General features: G+C 53.0%; 1 long non-coding RNA gene across 1 annotated transcript; it reads right to left on the minus strand.

The window, feature by feature from the left end:
* Positions 1–240: 240 nt before the first annotated feature.
* On the minus strand, positions 241–5,506 carry LOC135319280 (uncharacterized). The gene is made up of 3 exons (XR_010377739.1): positions 5,238–5,506; positions 2,987–3,287; positions 241–478 (listed from the first exon to the last, which is right to left on the minus strand). It is a non-coding gene; the product is annotated as an uncharacterized LOC135319280 (long non-coding RNA).
* Positions 5,507–6,267: the final 761 nt, after the last annotated feature.

Below are 6,267 nucleotides of genomic sequence, written 5' to 3' on the forward strand. Positions count from 1 at the left end.
CTCATCCCTGAACCCACTCCCCCACCCTCAGTTCCCAAGGTGTCTCTCAGGATGGCATCTGCTCTGACTCAGATTTGCGTGGCTCCACCTAGCACGACATACTCCCTAAATCTGGACCACAGAGTCTTTGACTCCTTCCAGCCCTGTGTCTGCGCGCACACATGTGGATGAACCAAGGACGTGTATTTACATTGCACCGAAGTAACTTACGATGCTGTCACCAAGCCACATTGTCTCCAGTGTTCAACTCCAAAATCTCTGTTATTATGGAAAGAATGTGTGATAAGGCCACCCGCCCACTTATTTCATACTTTACCTCTTCTTCCGTGGGCCAGAACAGGGCGTCTTGCTGCAGATTGAAACTATTTACCAGGCTCTGTGACAAGCAGCACTCAGGAGGTTTCGTCCAGGGGTGGAGATCACGCTCCTTCCATCAGTATCCGACCTCTCCTGGTAGCATCTCAACGCTGTAAGGAAACTGCAAAGGAATTTGTAAATAAATCAATGGCAAGAGCCTTGTTCAGAGAGTCCTCCCCCTATTGTGGGAGGGATTCAAGCAGGGTCAAGACCGCAGCTCAGGTTTGGGATGTTTTTATTTTTAATTGAAATATAGTCAGTTACAGCGTGTCCATTTCTGGTGTCCAGCACAATGTTTCAGTCATACATTCACACACATATATTCCTTTTCATATTCTTTTTCATTATAGGTTACTACAGGATATTGAATCTAGTTCACTGTGCTATGCAGAAGAAATTTGCTTCTCATCTATTTTATATATAGTAGTTAATATTTGCAAATCTCGAACTCCTGATTTACCCCTCCCTCCCCTCCTCCCCTCTGGTAGCCGTAAGTTTGTTTACTGTGTCTGTGAGTCTGTTTCTGTTTTGCAGATAAGTTCATTAGTGTCTTCTTTTTTCATAGATTCCACACATGAGCGATATCATATGGTATTTTTCTTTCTCTTTCTGGCTTTCTTCACTTAGAATGACGATCTCCATTTGCCATTTGCAGCAACAAGGTCTGGGACTTTTTCCATCGTGAATTAGCTTTTTGATGAATCCACTGAGTGACTGAACGTGGCTGCTTTTAATTGTGCACGGCTTGTTAGAGGACTTTGTGCAGAGGAGAATTGAATATTCACTGCTCTTCACCGTGGGGGTGGGGGTGGGGAACCCAAAGGAGGTGTTTCTCTTTCTTTAGATTCTGGGTCCCAGTTAACCCCCAAATCACTCAGCGTGTCCCCCCCACCCCCACCCCCGGGAGGCAAGAGCGGGGCCTGGAGGCACTGGCCACTAGAGGGCGCGCCACCTCCGCGCCGCGGGCCCCGCGTGGAAGGGATGCAGAGGGAGGGATGGGGGGAGGGGTATGCACTGTGAGACGCGCGGGGACAGAGGATCTGGCTCCATCCAAGGCTTTCTGAACAAGGAATCACAAGCCTCGAAGGGTGGATTTACGGCCTGGGACGGGAAGGGGAGGTGGGAACAAAAGACAACAGAGTTCAGACACCTCTGGAAGACTTGGAGAAGAGTGCGCTTTCGAAATCCGCAGAACCCCCCAGAGTGTACGTGTTTCCGCAGGAAACCTGCAGAAGAACTCGGGGTCGCTCTTTTCACGGACCCTTCTGGACTGAGGGCGAGTCGGACCGTATCTGACGCAGAGCCAGCTCTGCGGGACAGCTCCGGTGTCCCCACAGGGCACCCTGGTTCCTTCACGCACCTGGCTAGGCCCCGGGAGCCGGGCAGGGGGCATGAAGGTCGTGCCATGTAAGCTGCGTGACAGAGTCTGGGGCGGAGAGGGTGTGCTCAGAGGTCTAGCCAGAGGCTGTAAGAGAGGAAGGAGAGCAGGGGTGGGTCTGAGCTGGTGCTGCCTTGCCGGCGCTGTGGGCTCTGTAGGGGAGGGAGGGCGGGAGGTGGCCGAGCTGGTGTGGCCCCCAGACCATCAGCAATCTGCTGGCCTCGGGTCGCCGGGAAGCAACAGCATCCCCCTCATTCCTGAGGCCACTGCTAAGCTGCATCTCAAATAGAACATAACAAGGAGCAAAATTGGATCTCACTCCTACCCCCAAACTACGCTCACTTCGGACTATCCCCACTGTCCACTGCAGGAAATATGGGGGGGGGGTACACAGACGCCAGCATCCCCCCTCGTGCCTCTGCTCTGCTCCCCCCATAACGCATGCACCACTCCGACCCCTGGGAAAGGGCTGGTCATTAAGTAGGACTCCCTGCAGACAGTTCAGCGGTCCCTCTGCAGTGACAGAGGCAGTGAGATGGCTGTGTGTGGGCAGGGGGAGGCGAGCCCCTCTTGTTGACAGAGCCGTCATGCTCGTGATGAATTAATTGCCTCTCGATGAAGGTGCCGCCGCCGTGGTTTCCACTTCTGCCCCCGGGTTCATCCCTGGGTCTCCTGGCACTTTAGGAAATGAACTGCTATAATTCCACTCTGCTCAGGCAGCCTTCCACAGCCGGTCCCGGTTCACGGCTGCTGCCTTGTCACTCAGAAGGCCGTCCAGGGGCAGCCGCGGGGGCCGCTCCCCCCAGAGGCACGGGAGGGGCTGCTGGCTGGCTGGCCTTCAAGAAGCAAGGCAGATGCCTGACGCTCTGGGGAGTTCGGGGCGGGGAAACCGCAGCCCCAGTGAGTGTGGCCGAAGGTGAGGCTGCCTCCAGCCACAGGGGCTCACCTGGCGGCCCCAGAGCTGTGCAGGGGTTTGTATTTCCTTATTGAGCATCTGTGTATTAAGCTTTGGTGACTCAGTGTCCTTGACGGAGTGGGGACAGTGGTTCTCTCAGACTCACAGGATCACCCCCGGCTCTGACTGTGAGGGATCCCTAATTTATCACTTTTTGCTAATTTGATTCTGTAATCATATACATGTTTGGGGGGTTATCTACTGCTGTGTGAAAGCTCCTCTAAAACATAATGCATTTAAAACAATGAACAGTTTTCCTAACTCTTTGGTGGGTCAAGACTTTGGGCGGGACTTACCTGGGCAATTGTTCTGCCCTGTGCCGCCCCAGCTGGGTCACTGGGTGGCTGGGTGGCGCTCAGCAGGTGTCCTGGGAGCATCTATGGACTTCACTCTCACATCTGGTGCCTTGTTGGGGGCGGCTAGGGTCCCCTGTTCCCTCCACCTCTCCTTGGATCTCAGAGCATCTCCATGCGAACTCTTTATCAGTGTCGTCGGACCATGCATAGGGCGGCTCGGGTCCCAGAGACCGAGGCAGCAGCTGCCCAGCCTCAAAGCAGCCTCACTTCCACCACCTCTGCTGGTCAGAGTGATCTCAGGCTGTGTAGATTCAGGAAGAGGCAAGTCACACAATGTGCAGCCATCTTTAACCTGCTGCCAGAGCTAATTTATTGGTGGAAATAATTTATCTCTAGGAACAAGGGAGCATTTGTCTTTTTCCAGGCACCCTCCTAACAGAAACCTCTTTTCTCCAATCCTTCAGAACAACCATGGGGCCAATACATGAGGAAGCATTTTTAAGGTTTGTGTTGTAAAGTGATCAGGATGCAAACAAAACAAAACAGAACTGCCCGTCACATCAGAAGTGCGAGTGACCCCCCCCTCCCCGTCCTTTTCCCGTGTCTGGGTATCTAGATCACCTTATTTCAGTTTTTCCTGTCAAGTCGGTAGTGATAAATGTCACTGGCTTCATATATCTGGGATGTAGGATCTGCATTTGGAGGATTGCACACAGCCTGGCCACTGATCCACGAGTGGATGGAAAGAGTGGATTCTCTGCTGTCCCTTCCTTTCCATCAACAGATGCTGACATGCACTGTGTGATGGTGACACTGCGTGGTTTTCCTTACACAACCGACTGCGATGTTTTATGGGCTTACCCTGCTCTGTCTCAGGGCTTCAGCCCCTGGGTCACACTGTAGGTGAGCCTAGAAATCAGTGCAGGGAGGGAACATGTGTGCAGAACTTTGGGCTCCAGAGTCTAGGAGCTCCCTGGTACAAAGGTGGACCTCGGCAGTTAAACTACCCTGCCGAAGGTGGGAAGAGATTCTGTCTCACAGTTCAAGCCCCAGCAAGTACCACTCTGTAGACCAGATGCACCTCGGGAAAGTTCCTGGCAGGCGCACCTGCTTTGCCACTGGACTACAGAAGCCCCTTGGGCAGGTGTGGGAGTGTCTTGCTGTGGGATATGGGTGAGTTCCAAGCTCTCTGGTGACCTGGGCCATGGCTTCCCTTGACAGCTTCATTCTAAGGACTTCCAGAGTTCTCTGACAAGGCTAAAAACTCCCCATCCAACCAAAGATTCTCGCACATTATTTAAATAGGATGCAAATGCATGGTCTGCTCAGAGCCCTGGCAGATTTCAATTTTTTTATTTTCAGAATGCTGAGGCCTGCCATCAGTTCACTTGAAGTTCAGTCCAACATGTGCCTATCCCTGACTTTTGTTCATTTTTTATGCAGGTAACATTTTGGAGAATTTTAAAATGAAGTCCTCGTTGTGTTCCATTGCCTACCATCCTCCAAAACGATTTCAAAAAAAAAAAAAAGTTCAGACATTTGTTGCGTGCAGAATAGCTGGGACGTGACCAACTTATCTCCTACTGCCTGAGTCTCCAAGTTGGATTCTGTCATCCCTCTCCTTGGCAATCCATCATCTATTTCTTTCCTGATCTTTCAGGGGTAAGAACTGCCTATTTGATCAAAGGGAGTAGTCTCCGAAGGGCACAGGCAGGTCCCACTGGATGGAGGCCGTTGGGGTGGATAGCAGGGAGGGGAGCATCATTCACTGCCTTCTTCTGCAGTGAAATCTGAGCCTGTTCACTCCTGAGCTGATCTCGTAGCTGAGAACCCGCAGAAGCTCCACCTTTGCACCTGGGATCTCTGGGGAAGCGGGGCCTGCTTGAAAGACAAAACCACAATAGGGGAACCAGAAAATGATGAACCCAGGGTGGGGCTTCGTGGGTGGTATGAGGTCTACACAGACTCAGGTCCTGCCCAGTTCAGCCCAGCCTGTGTGTGTGTGTGTGTGTGTGTGTGTGTGTGTGTGTACACACACAATTATACACTTTTCACTTTATGGCCAGTTCCGAGTAAAAGAAAGGACAAGGGAGTAAGGAAGAATAAAGCAAGAAGAGGAAAGGGAAGAAAAAGAAGGGCAGAGGGTGTGGCATACGTGGGAGACCGGTCCTTGTCCTTCCTTCCGTCCTGAGCACATGTCTGTCCCACTAGGAACTACCCTTCCCAGCTTCCTGGCAGGACCAGTTCTCACCAGTGGGATGACAGTGGAATCAGCATCCGCTTCACCTCCCGAACTGAACTGCTGCCCCGGCTTTCTCTTCTCCTCCCTGCATCCCAGAATCGGCTGAGCAAGTGGCAGCTCAGTTTTGGCTCGCACGGAGCGGCGGGGGGAAGGACCGGAGCCCCCGCGGGAGCCTGTGGTGCAGGAGCGCTGCGTCAGCGGCGAGGAGGGTGTGCGACTGCACCTGGGCAACAGCCGGACGGCCCCATGTCAGTGCCGTGCGTGTAGTTCCTCTGTGTCGTGGCACAGAGAGCCGCAGTCTGCAAAGAAAGGAAGGTGAGAGAAAAACTGAGCAACTGCGGAAGAAAAGATGACACTGAAAACACGTGATCCATGAGACAGATCCGCCTCGGGGAGGGTGCTGGGGAAATTGTCCTGTTTCCCCGAAACTTCTCTCAAGCCGCTCTGACCATCATCTCCTGTAGTGTCTTTAACCAAAATGATTGCCAGGGCTTCCACACTGACCTTGAAAGGGGAGGGTGTCTCAAAAGAGCAAATGCTACCAAATTAGGGGCACAGCTGGGGGCCCCAGCCAGCGTCTAATAACCACCTGGAGTGATTGTCCCGGGGTCTGAACGCCCGCCTCTGAGTGCGGTCTAGAGGTTGAATGGTCGCATCTCACAGCTGCAGGAAGGGGGACCCCGTGTTGACGGGGCATTTGACTAGGTAACTTTCGAGGTGTCGTCCAACATTGACAGTCTGCAGGAAAGGGTTAAGTCAGGAAAGCTGAGCCACTGTTTCTGTGCTGCACGAGTTATTTGCAGTTCTCGCGTCGCCAGGCACTTGGGCAGTGGGCTTTAGAGGCTGATCGGTTCTTAGACCTGCTCTTTGCAGTTCCCGCAAACCTGGTTTCCCCTTTCTCGGGGGTTAGTCAGGAGCTCCCCGTGCACTGCCTGTAATAAAACCCTGGCTTCGCGGCTTTGTCTTCCTTGGAAACACCAGGTGTGCTGCTTGACAGCTCCAGGCAGGCCCCCTGCCTGCGCGGTTGGCTTTTAGGCTT

This window comes from Camelus dromedarius, chromosome 25, assembly GCF_036321535.1.
Source record: "Camelus dromedarius isolate mCamDro1 chromosome 25, mCamDro1.pat, whole genome shotgun sequence".
NCBI classification, from domain to species: Eukaryota; Metazoa; Chordata; class Mammalia; order Artiodactyla; family Camelidae; genus Camelus; species Camelus dromedarius.